Source organism: Pteropus alecto, unplaced genomic scaffold (genome assembly GCF_000325575.1).
Source record: "Pteropus alecto unplaced genomic scaffold, ASM32557v1 scaffold14, whole genome shotgun sequence".
Classification (NCBI taxonomy): Eukaryota; Metazoa; Chordata; class Mammalia; order Chiroptera; family Pteropodidae; genus Pteropus; species Pteropus alecto.
In genome coordinates, this window is record NW_006436810.1 from 9,864,768 (window position 1) to 9,883,670 (window position 18,903).

The 18,903-nt window shown below is 40.7% G+C and overlaps 1 protein-coding gene across 1 annotated transcript in view; it reads left to right on the plus strand.

Annotated features, from left to right (window-relative positions):
• The first annotated feature begins 14,586 nt into the window (after window positions 1-14,586).
• Window positions 14,587-18,903, plus strand: part of SERPINB5 (serpin family B member 5) — a 20,596-nt gene continuing 16,279 nt past the window's right edge. Inside the window, exon 1 of the mRNA XM_015590797.2 lies at window positions 14,587-14,668. The gene's annotated coding sequence lies outside the window, so the exon portion shown is untranslated. The remainder of the gene's footprint in view (window positions 14,669-18,903) is intronic.

Below are 18,903 nucleotides of genomic sequence, written 5' to 3' on the forward strand. Positions count from 1 at the left end.
GAGGGATCCCAACCTGTTATTAACTCGCATTTCTTCCCAATTGAATAGACAGCTGTGTCCCCTTCATAATCTCTCATACCAAACATGATAATTAAGTTGGTATAGGAATGTCTTCATCTTACCTACAGATTTTGCATCATCTATCGCACAGTTGGGCTTTCATACCTGAATGATAGACGAAGTGGAAGTCTAGATGAGTGACCCACAAACCTGAGACATTCGAAGAGATAGTAAAAAAAAATCATCTTTTCTGGAGGTGAGCCTCAGAGAAGTCTTTTCAACTGGATTTAGGAAGCATTGTTTACACCCCGCCCCCCCTCCTGGTCTTGAATTTTAGTATATGTTCTACTGATCTGGGGAAGTTGTTAAAAGTGGAGATTTGGGGGCTCCTCCCAGAAATTCTGACCCAGGAGGCACAGGGTGGGGCTCCGCCCTGGAATCCTCATTTTATATCAACCCCGATGCTTCCCTGGAAACTGATTTCCTAGATGGCCATTGGAGGATACGCCCATCCCGTGATTCTCAGCCTGGGTGCTGTTTAATTGCCCTGGAGCATTTTAGAAATACTGATGCCTGGGCCCCACCCCGGATCCATTACACGAGAATTTCTAGGGGTAGAGCTTGGGAACTGTCTTCATTAGCAGCTCCCAGGCAATTCTGATGTGCAACTTGAGCGAGACTCCTTGCTCGGCAGCTGACTTATCTAGGGCGAAATTGGCATTTGACTGCACACATGGAGGCAGTGATGTTTACTTACAATTTAGGGTGTTTACGTAAACCTCATAACAATTTATGAGTATGATACAATTATCCCTGTTTTATAGTTGAAAAAAACCGAGGCTCAGAAAAAAGTTGTATGATTAATCTGAGGACATATATTTTATGCATGTTGGAACCAGCATTGGATTTTGGGGCCAAAGACCTCTTTTAATGTATTTTGCTATCTCCTCCCTGAGAAAGAGGCTATGAAAAAAATGAAAACAACTTTGATTTGATTTTGGAATTCAAATGAACTGATGACCAAAATGCTTTTCTACAAGGCGTACATGTTTTATAAGCTTAGGTAGGTGACGTGCATGTAATGTGATGAATGATTAACCAATAGGACACAATCTTGTCAGTTTCTTATTGACAGAGAGGTCTATTCCTTCCCCTGCCCCCCGCCCCCGCACTAGCTGTTCCATTCAGTGGCCTGAGACCCTATCCGCGGAAAGCCGGTCAGTTCTTCCCAGGCGGGGGCTGCCTAGAACAACTGCCGCTTGTTTCTCTCAGTTCAATAGTTGTTTTGAATCTCAGTGGAACATTTCTTCTTATAGAAAAGTTGGAAGAGAATACTTAATCCCTCATGCACTCGTTGGCAGCATTTCACATCTGATCGGACGCGACTTCAATGGAGGGGTATGAGCACAGCAGAGATCCTTCCTCTCTGCCTGGCCTATGAGGTCACTGATTGCCAGACAATAGGCTTGGCCTTGACTTTGGCGGATTCATGCTTATTCACCAAGAGCTCCCAGTGGCCTGGGGCTGTTTGGACACTGCCAATAGCTGCCCCACCCGTTGCTCTATTAATTCTCCTAGGAAGGAAGGGCCTCTCTGTCAGTGCACCTTTCACATAAATATAGGGATCTCCCGTATTTTCTGCATTCTTAAGGTTTGATTACGTGTATTCTACTCAGTGGCTCACAACACAAGAACTCTGGAGGGCAGCTATGCTCACCACTACACCATCACTGCACACAACACAGAAGCTTTGATTTCGAGGGTAGACTTTGAGTTTGAAAGATGAACGAATGTTCTAGGTTTTAGATTTCTCAGGAGTGCGCTGGAATGGTAACTAGAATGCTGCTGAGAAGTTTTGTTGTGTATGTCTAATTGCAAAACTAGCCGCTCCTCAAGATATCTACGCCCAGGGTCAGATTCTCTGTCCTCCTTCGCACAGTTTGTGGTGTCAGTTTCAACCTGAGTGCTGAGTGGGTGTTGCGAGGACGGTCCCCAGCAGCACCTTGTCTCATTTTGTATCGTCTTTCCAGAACCTTTAAAACAGCCCTCTATTCTATCAAGGACTATTCAGCAAAGCACTTGTGTTTCTAACCTGCAGCTGGCTGACTCCTTGCAGTTACGTGTCTCTCTGACCTTCTTATAGAATTCTTTTTTAAATAACAGCTTCATTGAGACATAATTCGCATGCCGTAAATCCACTGTCTTAAAGTGTGCAGTTCGCTGTTTTTATTTAGTGTATTCACAAAGTTGTGCCACCATCATCACCACCTAATTTTAGACACCTTTTCACCCTTAAAAAAACCTGTGTACCCATTAACTGGCACTCCCCATTTCACTCCAGCCTCCCCTCTTCTGGGCCTAGGCAACCACTGATCTACTTTCTGCCTCTAGATTTGCTTATTCTAGGCTTTCCATATAAATAGAATCATACAATATGTGGTTCTTCATGACTGCCTTCTTTCACTTAGTGTAATGCTTTCAAGAATCTTCCATGTTGTAGCATGTATCGGTACCTCATTTCTTTTTATGGCTCAGTAATATCCATTGTATGAATACACCACATTTTATCCATCTATTCATCAGCTAATGGCCATTTGGGCTGTTTTCATTTTTTGCTTTTATGAATAATGCTGCTATGATATGCATGGGCGTATACATTTTTTATTTGGGAGGGGTATTTACTGAGGGGGTGGAATTGCTGGGTCATATATTTAGCATTTTGAGAAACCACCAGACTATTTTCCAAAGCAGCTGTACGATTTTACATTCTACGTGCATTTATGGTATAACCTTCATGCATTTAAATAAAAACACAGAATTGTATACTTTAAAACGGTGGGATTTATGGCATGTGAATCGTGTCTCGGTGACGCTGTTATTTGAAAAAGAATTCTATAAGGAAGTCAGAGAGACGAAACTACTAACAGTCAGCCAGCTGCAGGTTAGAATGTAAATGCATGGAAATGCACGAGGATTCAATTTCTCTACATCTTCAACATTTGTTATTTTCTGTGTTTTTGAGTAACAGCTATCTTAGTGGGTGTGAAGTAGTATTGTGTGGTTTTTATTTGCATTTCCCTGATCACTACTAATGCTGAGCATTTTTTCATGTGTTCATTAATATAGCTACCTTGAGAAAACATCTATTCAAATCTTTAACCCATTAAAAAAATTGGGTTGTTGGTCTTTCTATTGTTGAGAGATAAGAATTCTTTATATATTCTGGATCCAAGTCCTTCATTTGATTTGCAAATGTTTACGCCAATTCTGTGGAGTAAATTTACTATTTTTTTGTCTTTTCAACTTCTTGATGATATCCTTTGCATCACAAAAGTTTTGAGATGGAGTGTAATTTCTCTATTTTTTTTCTTGTTTTTGTTTGTGCTTTAATGTCATATCTAAGAAAACATCGCTTAATCCAAGGTCACAGAGATTTACTATGTTTTCTTCTAAGAGATTTATAGCATTTGCTCTAATATTTAGGTCAATGAGCCATCTTGAGTTAATTTTTGTATATGATGTGAGGTAGGGGTCCAGCTTTATTCTTTTGCATGTGGTTATCTAACTCTCCAAGCACCATTTGATGAAAAGAATATTTTTTCCTCTTTGAATTGTCTTTGTACCTATATTAGTCAGCTAGAGCAGCCATAACAAAATACCATAGACTGGACGACTTAAATAATGGAAATGTATATTTCACCGTTCTGGAGGCTGGGAAGTCCAAGATCAAGGTGGGGGTCAGGTTCCTGGTGAGAGCACTTTTCTTGGCTTGCAGACAGATAGATGCTTTTTTGCTGTGTCCTTAGGAGAGAGAGAGAATGATAATGAGAGAGAGAGGTTTATCTCTCTTCCTCTTCTTATAATGCCACTAATCTCCTTGTGAGGGTTCCACCCACATTACCTAATGTAACCTTAATTTCCTCCCAAAGGCTCCATCTCCAAATACTATCGTATTCTGAGTTAAGGCTTCAACATATTAATTTTGAGGGATCACAGACCTTCACTCTATAACATTCTTCCCCTGGTTCTCCCCAAATTCATGTTCTTCTCGCATGCAAAATACATTCAATCCCCATAGCTCCAAAATCTTAACTTGGTCCAACCTCAACTCTAAATCCTAAAGTCCCGAGTTTCATCTAAATATCATCTAAATTAGATATGGGTAAGACTCGAGATATAATTCATCCTGAGGCAAAATTTCTCTCCAGCTATGAAACAAAATGAGTTATGTGCTTCCAAAATATAATGAACAGGTGTAGGATAGACATTTCACTCTAAAAGGAAAAAATAGGGAAGAAGAAAGAGTGATGGGTCCCAAGCCAGCTCAAAACCTAGTAAGGCGAATTCCATCTGATTTTAAGGTGTATAAATAATAAAAAGGTATTTCTCACTGTTCCGGAGTCTAGAAGTCCAAGTTCAAGGCTGACTCAGTGCCTGGTGAGAGCCTGCTTCCTGGTTTGCAAATGGCTGTTTTCTCCCTGTGTCTGCACATCGTGGAAGGGGCTAGGGAGCTCGGTGTGATCATTTTTATAAAGCACTAAACCCATTCATGAGGGCTCTACATCGTAAGCTCCTCTCAAAGTCCCCACCTCAAATACCACCATATTGAACATTAGGTTTTAACTTAAGCATTTGGATGGGGAGCATACATATTCAGTCCACAGCAGCTAGGTAACTTAAGGTTCTCTGTGTGATCTTCTTTATTCTAGAATTTTCTTTCACACTTGAATGTTTTCTAGTACTATGAATCACTATACATTTTGGCTATAGGTAAGATTATAGCAAGGCACCACACACCTTATGTAAAAATAGGATTTTAGGTGTGGACAAACACCTAAACGCGTTCTAGATCAGAAGAGATGCTGAGAATCCACAACTAATCACGGTGGCTGCCCACACCTTTCCTTACACCATTGACTTATGACATCCATCACTCTTTCGTAACTGTTAAACATTGTAACCATAGCATTGTAAAAGATGAGACTTAGATTTTGCTTTCCTTATGTGTTCAACTCAATGTATAATCATTTGTATTTGTCTCAGAGAATTCTGAAAAAATACTTATTTACATCTGCATAAAGGATTCTTGTAGGTTTGTCTTCTAGCTTTACATGATTAAAAAAATTTTTAAACACATCTTGATATTATTTTGATTAAAATCATGGTAATTATAATACATAAGTTTTTATCTAGAATAGCTCTTGAAAGGCAAAAGTATTGGTTTCTCTTCGTGTCACTTGTGCTGTGAGGTCTTAAAAAACTACGTATGTTAATTGCAGTACCTTTGGAAATATAAGAAAATGAAGAGAAAAACAGGAATATTCTATAAAGAGTGGATACTCTTGACCTTCCTAAAATGACATTGCTTTCATTATGCTCATCCTTATAATTATAGCCAGGTTCCAGAGCTTCCTCTGGACTGTTTTGTGGGGTAAGGAGAGCAGGGCTGGGAGGTTGGAGAAAGGAGCTAGACTTTGGGTGGGAATGACCAGCCTCTGAGCTTGCTACATCCCACTCTTGTTTGTTAGAAGAGACAGTTCTTCCAACTCTAATCACTACCCTGGTTTCTTCTTACCTAGGTAGGGCCTCTTAATCATCTGTCTTCAAAATTAATTTAATTCATTTTTTTTCATCTAGCAGTCTTCCCTGCTTCTTATATCTAGAGGTTCAATACTTTCTTTTTTTAAGTTTTAAATTTTCTCTTTCTTTTTAAACTTGTAATATGGAATATTTTAAACATACTCAGAAGCAGAGAAAATACTGTAACGAGCCCTCATTTAATCTGTAAAAATATTAGTAGATATCTTTAATTGAGGAAGATTTTTTAAAAATTGTAGCTTTGATATCAGAATCACACCTGAAAAAATTACATCAGTTTCTTATCATCAATATTCAGTTAATGTTCAAGTCTCCTTGGTTTTGTCATTATTATTTTTATTTATAATTTGTGAAAAGCATGATCCAAATAATTGTGATTATTTGATATCTCAAAAATCTCTGAATTTATAGGTTCCCACTGAAATTCTTTTTGTTCCTGCAATTTAGTTGTTGAAGAAAATAGGTCATATGCTTGTAGAGTTTCTTGTATTTTGCTATTGGACTCTCTATGGTACAGTTTAAAGTTCTCTATTCCTTATATTTCCTGAAATTTGTAGTTAAATCTAGAACCTTTGTCATTTTCAGGTCTGATTTGTTTTGGTTAGACTTCTTCAAAAGTGATTCTGTGAGCTTCTATCAAGAAATACACAATGTTTGATTGTGTTTCTTTGTGATGGTATCAGCCGTTGATGATCATAGCCCAGATGAGTTAATAATTCATGAGGGGTTATAAAATGGTGTTCTAATCCTATCATTTCTTCTTCATTCATGAGCTGGAATACATCTATACGGAGAAAACTATCAACTCTTTGGTTAGCTGAGATTTTCATAGGAAAGGCAAAATAAATGTTGGGTTCTTTCCCTTTTATGTCCATTTTCAAATCAGTGAGTCGGTTAGGAGAACGTATTCTTTAAGACATTGGAAGATTGCAACCATAGAGTACGTTGGCTTATTTGCCAGGAATTCACCATGCAAACTCCCTGAGTACATTCTCATCTTTGGCTTTCCTGAAGAACATGCAAATGCACATGGGAAATTCAGCATCTCATGCCAGACCATGAGTACAAAGAGTAGTGTGGTACTTTTCATCTTCAAAGCATTTCAGGGCTAATTATTTCTCCCACCTCCCAGAGAAGCAGGTGTTATTAACTCCACTTTAAAGATAAGAAAATGGAGACTTGAAGAAGCTAGAAGAGCAGCTTGCCCCAAGCTAAGAGGGCGTCCCCATGAAAGAAGAGAATATAAATTACGTGTGGCTTAATTTTAAATTTCATGCTGAGGAAGAGAGCCAGAGGAAAAAGGAGCTAGAGACCACTGACTCGATTCTGACACCGTGAGTTGGGCGGCGTGCAGGAATTTGAGGACATTGTGCCACTGGGAATTATCAATGGAGTGTTTGATATTGTAATGCCTAACGCACGTAAGGTGATGAGCATATGCTTGTCAACTGAGCGAAAACAAATCATTTGCCACATTATGCCACGATGGATCTCCCTATAGTGTGAGAAGAACAGAAAACTTTTCACTAGATTTAGATTCCTCAGTTATTTTCACTGGGCAGTTGGAAGGTGACAAATGTTTTTTCTCTAAGTTAGAACTACTTAGTGTATGCAGATTACTTCCTGTATAAAGCACAGATAACATTTGTGTTCAAGTTCGAACGTGTCCAGTTTATGCTGACAAATCACATGTAATTGTGAGCCTGCATCAAACAGGAGATGATATAATCCGTGGAACTCAGTCTTCTCAACACTGGGGTCGGCACTCAGAGTTTTCATTGTAGAGATGGAACGTATAAAATTTGTGTTCTCCACGGAGACTAATTGTGCCAACAAGCTCTAATTGCTCAGACTTTGAGTAAACTTGCCCGCCCCCAGCACAAAAGCTGCTGCCGGTGGTACTGAGAGTGACGGAAACAGCAATTTAACGAAGTGTTTTTCAAAAAGAAGAAACCGAGAATTCTCTTTCTGACATGAGATTTGTCCTATTATTCACCTAATAACACCTTCTAACCTAAAACCCATCTGGTGAGCTTTATGATTACTTGGCAATTTATCTCCTCCTTGAAAATAACTACTAATTTTGTCCAAGTACCATAGACTTTTAATTTAAGAGTCAAATGCTACAAATTTGATTTATTGGGTGAGAAATCGCCGTTTAATATGCACCTCGTGTGTCTCCTTTCTATTTAATTCTCACTCATGTGCCAATAAACCAATGTATTGACTCTTTTTTATTTTTATTTTTTAAGGAGCTGCGTTCCTCCTTAGTTGTCCTCCTTCCTAACTTAAAGCCAGCTTTGATGTCATGACTGCTCAGCTGTTTAGAGGCGTCCTTGTAACCTTTTGGACAGGTGAGGAAGGAGGCGGGACCCTGCCGTTCGCACATGACCTCCTCCTTCTCCACATCTGTCAGAGCCCTGCTCCACTTTCCTCCAGCTCCTCCTTCTCTGGCTAGTGACACCGCCCTGTGAAGTCACGGCTGGTATCAGCAGGTAAACTCTAGTTTGCTTATCAAATCCTGGAATACAAAGAGCTTGAAAAAAGTAGGTCAAAAACCAGTATCAAGGAGGCATTCATTATCTAATACAAGGAGAGTGAATACATCATCTTTGTAATACTAGCAGGTGGTGGAGCGACGAAATCATTCAGGTGAGGGGCGTGCGAGGATCCTGCCTCCGTAGAGGGACATGTGGGAGATGCCAATCAGAGAGGGCACCTGTGACTGCATGCCAGTGAAGGGAGCTTAGCACAGCGGATGGGGCTGAGCGAGACGCACCAAATTCGTGAAGATTGTGGTTTGGTTTTGTGAGGAGTCTTGGGGCTTCCCCCTCAAAATCTCTTTTGAACAGAAAACTGATAATAAATGTCGAGGAAATGATCTTTGATTCATTTATTTTCTTTCATTCTCGAGCTAGATTTAAAAGTCTATATTTATTTATTAACTCAAGAAATTGTTTTATTTATTTTTTAAGCCGTGGAAGGAAGCTAGGGGTTTGGAGCCTGAGTTCCGGGTGTGAGCCTGACTCCATTTCTTCCTAGCAGTTACTTAAATTTCTAATATCGCTTTCCTCATGTGTAAAATTCGAATCATAATACATAACTAACTTGAAAGAGATAATATACATAAAATTACTTTGGGTAAAAGGCTAGGTATTCAATAAAAACATAAATTGCCTTATAAGTTGTCATAGTGATAGTAATGATAAATATCCATTATTTAATATAAAATTTAATATGAAATATTAAATATGTACGCCCCTCTTCAAAGTCTTACTGTCTCTCTCTTACTGTAGTAAATTCCACTTTTATTCTTGCTTTTCAAATTTGTTCTTTTGCTATTGTTCTTTGCTGTTTATAAGATACCCAGACCTAAATGTAGAAAGCGAAGACCTCACATAAGTTGGGTGTGTATGTTTGTGTGTATATGTGTGTATGTGTATGATACGGCCAATCATTCTTAATTCCAAACTTTAAAGACTATCACATTTCCTTCCAATTAAAAAGAAATCTATCCTTTTTTCTCTGTATCTACTACATAGATAAAACTAATTTCTCACTCCAGTTTTTAGAGAGTAAAAATCATAATAGTTCACATTATTGAACATTTATTGAACACTTATTAGTGGCAGGTACTATTCGAAGCACTTCACATGTGTTTTCGTATTTAGTCCTCATTCCAATCCTATGAGGAGAGGCTAATGTCACCCCATTTTACAGATGAGGAGACTGAGGCAAAGTGTGATTTAGTAATTTGCTCAAGGCCATAGAATCAGTAAATGACAGAGCTGGGAACCAGCCAGTCTCAAGTCAGAATCAGCACTAGCCATTGTGTCAGAGTGGAACCTACCAGAAACCTGTGGTTTTGGAAGTGTGATCTGTGAACAACCAGTTCTGAACCACTGGGAAGAATTCAGATTTCAGGGTGTAGACATATTGGGCCTGGGGATGTGCAATTTGATTGTATTTCCTTTCTCACCCCCACCCCACTGCCCCCATATTCTGATGCACGATGCTGTGAAAGAACCAGCAGGGTAAGTGTTTTGATCTAATTGGATTTAAAAAAAAAAAACATGTTGATTTACCTACTACAATTTCTAATTCTTTATGTTTTAAAATATTAAAATGGCAACACTCTGTCTTAGAAGTGGACACCTGACCCCATAACAATCATTGGCTGTGCTGGCCCGTCGCTACAAATAACTTACTGCTTTCCGCTGCTAGAAATCTACTTGTGTGTCGTTTTACAAAGTTAAGACATGTTTATTTAATATTTAGTGTGTAAAGCACTGTGTGAGGTCTAGGCGGGGAAGTGGGGATGTGCTGATGAATAACACGGGGTCCCCGAGGGTCTAGGGAGGCACCAGGCTCAGACGACATGATACGTGGGTGTGAACGAAGGGAGTGAGTACAGACGGGGCCGAGTGAAGAAATATCTGGGCTCAAGTTTCCACACGGGGAAGACCTGGAGCTGCAACAAGCAAACCCCGGAGTCCTCCAGGTCTGGGGGAAACGAGCAACTGGATCGAAAGTACCACCTTTAGATTCCATCTTAGGAGGCAGAGACCAGAATTTAGAGTTCTCTTCTGAGAACTGAAGAGCCTGGTTCGGTGTCTTGCATGCGTAGCACAGATCGATTCATACATTTGTCCCTCTACCCCCAAATTCCTCGGAAGTCGTCTTGAAAATGTCCTTCCTTTCCAGGTGAAGCCAGTTGACTTCGTGCTTGTGAGATGTGTAAATTCCTACATTCCCTCTGTCACCGGTCCTGTCATCGCATAGAACTAACGCTTGATAGAGGGAGGAGCACGTTTTATATTCCATAATCCACATGAAATGGGTACATTAAAGCTCAGATTAAACACAAAAGTTGGGTGTTTAATACGGCAGTATAATGTACTGGTTTAGAGCACTATCTTGGTTTAAACACAGAATCTGGTTCCATCATTATCAACATCATTACCCACTAGCCCGGTGCCTCTGTAGTTTTCTGTCTCTCCCATGTAGTAGAAGGTCTTATATCACTTTTGAAAGTGCTTGTACCAGGCAGGCACTGGGGCTTAAGTTTCACTGTTCCTTATGTAAAATGGTTATTACGAAGCATGTAGTAGAAGGTCTTACATCACTTTTGAAAGTGCTCGTACCAGGCAGGCACTGGGGCTTAAGTTTCACTGTTTGGAAATGAGGGGATTGGACTTGGTGACAGTCGAGTTTCCTTTAGAGCTGAGCATTGGCTTCTCCTTGACACACCGTGGTTGCATCATGTGGCCAGGCAGAGATGGAGGCAGACACTGAGTCAGCATGTGGAAGGAGGAGCGGGAGGCGGGGAAAAAGGGGTCAGGCGTGTTCCCGCATGTGCCCCCTCCCCGGGCGGGGATCCTCCTGGAAGTGCTCCCGCCTTCCAGCACCGCCTCCAGCTCCTGTCCTCCTGGCCTGGCCCATCCTGGGAGGGGGCGGGGCTGGTTGCTGTCTTGGCCGTGACCCAGCTTCTGCTGGGTCGCTGCAAGGTCCTAGACCTCAGCAAGGGACACTCTGTAATTTACACTTTGTAAGAGACATAATTTTTTTTTTTTTTTTTGAGCTGGGTAGCTCTTTATTAGCTACTGAAATAGCAGGTATCTGTTGTACAGCACAGGCAGTAATTGACTATAACTAGAGATTTATTGTGTAAAGAAAGTCTCAGTTGTGGCAGACCACTTTTTGAAAGTAACTTGTCAAGAAACCGAATTTTCTAATTATAAGGAATGATATGCGATAACTGTAGAAAATTTGGAAGATACAGCAAACACTATCAAAAAAATTTTAAATCACCTTTCATTTCACCAGCCAGAAATAACTATTGTTAATGTTATTTTATGCATTTCCTTTAAGTCTTCTAAGGATACACACATACACATACGCAATTTTTAATACAAAACCAAACAACCCTTAAGTGCACTACAGCAAGAAACAAGTCTCTAAATATACATACACACATATTTTTAACCTACTGTTACACAACTTAATCTTGTAAGCATTACTCTTTGAAACTATGTGTCTTTATTGATGGACATTCAGCTGGTTTCTACTTTTTCTGTCATAACTATATTACCACGGACATTTCTGTACTTCAATCATTGACTTTATCTGCAATTATTTCCTTAAAAAAGATTTCTGAAAACTGTATCGTTGGGTCAAATATTAAAAAGATAACATATTGTCAAATTACTTTTGAGAACAGTTGACTAATTTACATTATTATGTGCCTTTACACTCAGTAGTAAGGATTTTAAAGGCAAATTGTGTCACTAATGCTATTTGGTTGTCTGCGGTTTTCCTCTGCTGCTCTGCTTTACTTTTTATATTTTTCCCTGTTTTTTTTTTTTTTTAGTTGTCTTAGTCTTTTTTCCCCTTAAGTTTGTTTCTTAGTAGAAAATGTTATGTAAGTTATTGTCCATAACAGGTTTTATCACTTACTGTAAAATTCCTTCAGACAGAATGTTGCATTTCTCAAACACTAGAAATTGATGAGACCAAAAACATGACAGCATGTTAGGCTGTTGGATTCTTGAAATGGACATAGTTAGAGAAAGAATTATAAATCTGAGGTTTTGAAAACATTTTTTTTTTTCCTGTGTAAAGTTGCCTTTTCTTTCCTGATTCAGTTTCTCCACATGTAGAAAAAAGATAATAGTCCTCAGCAACTAAGTGGGAGTTTTTAATTGTGCGATTTCTGTGAATTGTTGGAAATCCCTGAGTTGTATGGGGAGCTGTCACATGAATCAGAGGGAATTATACTTATTACACTTGATGATTTGCAGGTTATCTGGGGAGAGTGCTCAAGAATTTGTGCTAAAATATATCTTATGAGAGAGATAGAGAGAGAGAGAGAGAGAGAGAGAGAGAGAGAGAGAGAGAGAGAGAGAGAGAGGAGAGAACATGAATGGTTCTAAGCATGCTCTAACAAAGCTCCTGTGAGTTGTTCCTGGGAGTGGCTGGGTGTGTCAAGCCATCCCTCAGCCAGAATGCTGAGTAATCAACTTATAATGTTTGCGACGTTTCAACCTATAGGTAAGAAAAAGCACGAACAAAACAGTCTCCTAGGTTATCAAATATTTGGGCTGACGATTACTTTTGTTAAGTTAGATGAAATTACTGTTTGACAAAATCGTATAATGAATAAATGGATAATTCATTCTTTAAGCTACATTTCCTCCCTCCCCCCGAAAAAACCCTACTCTTTTTAATAGATAGTCAATAATATAGTTTATGTGGCAAATAAAAGAGAGAGAAGAAAATTATAGATTAGTTTTGAAATTATAGAGCGAATGCTTCTTTCTTCCTACATACTATGTCCCACTAAGAATTTTTAAAGAAACGTTTATTTCCAACAGTCAGAATAATGTGTGTGCTTCCTTGGGCATTGCTGAATTCCTGTCGCTGGGTGTTTCTGTACAGCACTGAACAGGAGGGCTGTAGAGGGAATTCAGCCATCCAAATGGAGCTGGACAAAGCTCTCTGATTTAAGCGCAAGTTTCTTAAAAGCTTTGGGTCACGGTAGCAGGTATGAAGCAAGTGTTCAATAAATGATGTTCGTGACTTAGTGTGAATATCCTGCCTCAGCCTTTGGCCATTTTGGTGTTCTCTGAGCCTGTGCCACCTGAGGACTAGACAAAGTGGTGATAATCACCACATTTATGAGGGAGGGAGCACATGCTATGTGCCAGACACTTCATACGAATTGTCTCCTCATGTAGGTATGTGTCTCATTTTACAGATGAGCCAACTGAGGCTAGAGAGGTTAAACACTTTGTCTAGGAGTTATCAAGACATGAGTGGTAGAGTCAGTTTCCAAACTGACGACTCGGCCCCTGCATTCACTTCTCCTGCTACAGCGGGATGCTGTGATTTTTGAGAGGTATCGTTCCCACATCACCTCTTTTATGAACTCCTTGCCTCCACTTGCTCCATTGATGCCTGAAATTCTACTTTCGGAGTTCAGCTCATTTAGTTTATGACTTCGATCCTGGTTAATCATGAAAATACCCAGGACCTAGGGGGAAGGAGAGCTGTTAGTCAATCTTAGTATAGCAAAACGAGTGGCTGTCATTCATTTAGTCAACGAACACTTATTGACTGTGTACTGTCTGTCAAATCCATGCCAAGTGTTCGTGAAAGTGAATGAGGCTTGGTCCTTACCTTCGAGAGTCTCATATCAGGTGGAAGAGACTGTACAACAAGTAGATCATTATGAAACATGGTACATGAGCCATCGAGAATATTAGGTGAACACAGCAGAGAAGCGACTGGCTCAGTTTCAGCTCCTTTCCTGAGAACAGGAGCTGCAGGAGGCAGGAAACCGGCATATGCAAAGAGCAGGCTCCACAGAGATTTCAGGGCAGAGCTGTGTAATCCTAATCACCATATTTTACTGGCAACGCCATCGAAAAATTTCTTCTATCACTTTGGTATGATGTGTTTTGCCAAGTATAATTTATTTGGTATGTCCTCTTCTTTCTTCTGTTTAATAGGTAGCTACTACCTCTTTGGCACCCAGCAGAATGAGCTACTGTAAATTACATGAAAAAGATGGAGATTAGGGTGATTTTTTGTTTGTTTGTTTGTTTTTTGTTTTTTTTTTGTGGCACCACCATATCTGAAAAGTATGGATTGTCATGGCCATCACGTATTCTATTTTATGTAGTACTTCATATGGTTCCTCCGGTCCCACCTGGGCTACTGGGGTCACCCTTAGGTATGTATTTAGCCCAAGGCAGGATTTACACAGCCCCCTCCTGCCTGAGCACGTCAGAGGCCATTCGAAGCTGTGCAGACAACAGCAACTTCTTCAGCCTGAAAAATCTTTTTAAATTATGGACAAGCTGCCAAGAAACATGAGTCAGGGCTGACAGTATCAAAGTGGGAGGGACAGGGACTGCGGACTGGGAGCGGTCCCAGGGGGAGCGGCCCCCGGGGGGCAGGTGAGCGAGCTGGCTGCCCTGCCCCACACAGCTGCCTCCGCCAGGTCCTTCTGCGCCACGCTTTCCCTGTCCCTCACCGGTGTTTTCCAGAATAACTAACCGTAACTCAGGTAAGCAAAGTGGGAGTAGCAGGGCCGGCGATTTTCCTTTTTGGGGGCAATTCTTATAACAAAAGAGGCGTCGGAAATGATTCGAGATGGCGAGCAAAGTCGACTAATGGCTTGTTTTCAGGCTAGGCTGTGGCTTCAGCACTGTGGCCCAGTGCTTCAGAAAGAGGATGCCGTAAAAAAAAGGAGCGAAATCCCTTAGCCATACAAGGTAAAAGCATGCAGTGATAACAGGGCTAGAAGGTTTGAGGGGTGGTGGGACGCGATCGGGATTCGAAAGGAGAAAGTAATTTTGAGCGCATTTTCAGTACGATCTTGGAGTTGAGAATGAATTCTGCAACGCTCGTTTCGGAAAGGGCGTGGCACTCAAAACCTGAAGAAAGGGGAAATGCGTTTGAGTGTCTGGCTCACCTTCCCGGGTTGAGTCAGACTTCAGAATTGCTCTTTTTTTTTTTTTTTTTTTTTTTTTGGCATTTTTAAGCATCCAGTCAGTATTCACTTACTTGCAACCACATTCTTCTAGGCAGAAAGTATTTTTTCTCCCTGTTTCTGGGTTTCGGGATACTTGAAAAAAGTAACAGTTTTCAAATACGTATTTTTGGACAATTTTTCGATCAGGTTGGCTCATAGTCTCTTTCTCATAGATGCTACCGTTTTTTATGGCTTCGTTTAAGCGTATCAAAGATCAAGTTAACATGATAGGCTGTTTCCTAGACTATCAGATTAGGCTCAGATTCAGAACTGAGGGGTGTTAGACGTTTTTCAGCTCAGCCCTTCGTTTCGTAGATGAGGAGCAGTGGCATGGAGATGACATGGTATCCACTTATAAGTGGCATGATAAGTAGAATTCCAGCGTTCAAGCTCACAGCTGGCGGGCATTTCTATGACATCATGGGTGGTCTGTGATCTCCTATGTCACTTACAAGGTTTTGAATAGATTCAGGTGGGTCTCAAACCTCGGTCCCCATCTGTAGGTGCAAGTGTTTGCTGGGTTCCTTGATGGGCGAAGAGATGGAAGGCCGCCTGAAGAAAGGATTCTTCGTAGTGAATGACTCAGCAGGTTTAAATCTTTGCTTCCTAACGCCTTGATTCCTGCCACTTCAATCCCTCTGTGCTGTGGGCTGACTGAGAGTATGCAGCTTCAGCAAGTTTGGTCCTTCTAGTGTGGCCGGGCTGGCTCTGGTTTACTGTTAGGCAGCAGTGGGACTGCCCAGGGGTCAAGATCAAGTTCCTTAACACGCTGGAGCAGATATGACGCCTCAGAATATTTGAGAGAAGCAGAGGCTCTCCTGCCTTTGGAAATTAGGCAGTTGACCTCATTACTGATGGCTGTGCTGTCCCTTCCTGCTAATGACATACTTTCTATATATGGTTAGTCATTTTATCACTTTATCTAATCCTCATGATATTCTTTCACACTGTGGAAACTATAAGATCTTCGATTTTCTCGATCTGGCTGTTTTTTTCTCATGAAGTTTTTAGGCATTCTATTATAGTTATTCCATTATAATTATTGTACTAGGCAAGGTTTCTCAATTCATTGCCCTAAGCACTGGCTACACCAAATACTTAAGAGATTTTTTGCAGCATATTTTTCCTCATCTGTAATATGAGGCAGGTTAGGCTGAATGATATTCACAATAACCTGACACAGCGAAAAAAATTTTAGGGGGATGAAAAAACTATGCACATAGCCATGTGTGTATAGAAGATTGTGGCAGATAGTCTGTAGGTAGAGTGAATATATATTGTTCAAAACACAACATGTTTAAAAGTGAAAGGGGCCCTATTGTTAATGTCAGGACAACAGACATTAACCAGGACTGTCCCGGGCAAAGTGACAGATGGCAGCTTATCCACAGGGCGTTTATCTCACGCAGACAGTCTACGGACAAAAAGTTTGACGACCACTGGCTTGGATGCGTTAAAACTTTGGAAATCTATGCAGGGGCCAGTGGCCGGCTAGTTGCAAGTGCAGAGAAGCGAGCAGACTGGCCCTCCTCACAGCCTCCCGCGTCTCCATTCATTTGGGACTGCTTGCAGTCCCCGAGTCGTGTCACTTCTCTCTGGCACACATTTTTGCCCAGGTAACTCCTACTTCTCATTAGGACTCACGTTTAGCGTGGCTTACTTAGATGTCACTGTCTTTGAGGAGACCTCACTGAGATTTCTACTGTAAGCGAGCCGTCTCTCCTTAGGGCCCTCATGGCAATTTGTGTCCCCTGTCACAACCCTCATCACACACACACCATGACACCAGGCTGACAGTGCGCAGGAGGCAGGACTCATGTTGTGTTCACCTTTGATTTCTTAATGCCTCGCTCAGTGCCTGACACCCATTAGGTGCTTGGTGATTACTTACTGAATGAAAGCAGTATAATGTTAATAGTTTGCAATGTAAATGGCAGAAAGAGAACGAGAGATTCGTCAAGTAGGAAAATTAGGTAAAAAGAAGTTTGTGAGGATTAAACAAATCATGCAAGGTATCTCGATATCTCTAAAGGGGTAATTCAGGGCACGTGGGCGTTTTGGCACTCTAATGACCTATGAGGGAACCAATGCCAGCAGAGACACAGCTATCGAGGACGCTGGGAAGGTGTGGTCGGACGCCCGGGCTGGGCACTGGGAGAAGTGAACGCCAGGTCCGGTCCTACCACTTTCACTCCCTGTGTGGGTGGTCTGGGGAGCCACTTTATCTCTGCTGGCCTCACATTCTTCATCTGTAAAATGAAGCAGTGGATCCAGACTAGATCTGTTCCGAGATCTTCCACTATTTTAAAGGTTTATGATTTTAGGACCTATTGAAAACAAACAACCCCCCCCCCCCAAAAAAACACCAAAAAACAAAAACCCAGACAACTTTGCAATAAATAAATTCTTACAACTTTTTATTGTTTGTTTGTTGGATTTGTATTCCTACTGCAACTTCCATCTCGTTCTTCTTTGGTTATAAAGAAAGTGACTTTTAAGCTTTCAAGTGAAAAAAAGATGGAGTGTTTTCTATGATGGAGCTGTAAACAAAAATCTCTTTATTTATTATCGTTAGAAGGTTTTCATGAAGATTAAAGTTGTTATCTCTGTAACAAAGTGGAAATAAAATGAAAAAAATCTGCAGTGATTTTAGCATTCTGAACACAAGTCAGTAGACATGCAAATTTACTATGTAGGAATTGCTCATCTTTCTGCTCTTGTATCCATGATTTTTATAGCATTTGCTATGCAAAATGGTCCTTGTAGGAACCTGATGCATTTTCCTGTGCGTATATTGCTCGCATTGCTGAGATATGTTCGAATGCTTTGATCATCTTGTGGCAAAGTGAGGTGGCAGTTGGCTGTGGCCAAAGTCATCCCTCGAACTCCTTCAGACCAGATGTTCTTTACAGTGTTTTTAGGAAACTTGTGACTAATCGCCAAGCAAGTGTTCAGATTTACCATGCAAAATCTGATTGATTATTTAGTTGGCCGTTGTTTGCCCCTTCGGCAATTTCCATGCCCAGACTTTTTCTGATACCTTTGTCAAGGTCATTGCTGGGACCAAAGCTATTAAGGGCTTCATGACCTTCCCCAATCTGAAGGAGAATTTTCTGAGAAAGGAACTAGTCAGCACGTGGATGGGATGGCGGACCTGTTTGGGCTCATGCACTGAGGACACTCATGCAAAGGAAGGGACTCTTTGAAAGGGACAGTCTGCCACCGTGGGAAAGCTACATGTCAGGAGTGTGCAGATTTATGTTCTCCAACAGGAACCTGAGTTTAAGCCTTGAAATGAAACACGGTGTTAATTATATGGTGTAATTAACTGTACTAAAAGCCATCATGAGCTTGTCCTCAGATAAAACCATTTAGACTAAATGGATCTCAAAATGTTATAATAAATAAATGAATAACGCTTCGGTGGAAAAACATGGAAACACAAACACTTCCTTAACTTTAGATCTACTTCCAGATGTCAGCAGTCAAATTCCCTCAGCAGATTACTCCAAGGTCTTAAACATAGTTTTTCTACACAACAGAAGTCACACTTTAAAAGTAAAATTTATTATCGATCATGCTAAATTATTCAAATTTCTCTTCCTGGAGGACAGTAAATCCATTCTGGGAAACACTACTTGTGTTCGTTAAAACACAATTGGTATGTTTTCATATTGCTGATGTGATTAGGCCTCAGGCTGAAGCTTTGAGAAGTCCGCAGGCATCTGGGTTGAGCTTCTCTATTTGGTGGAGAAATAGATGCTGAT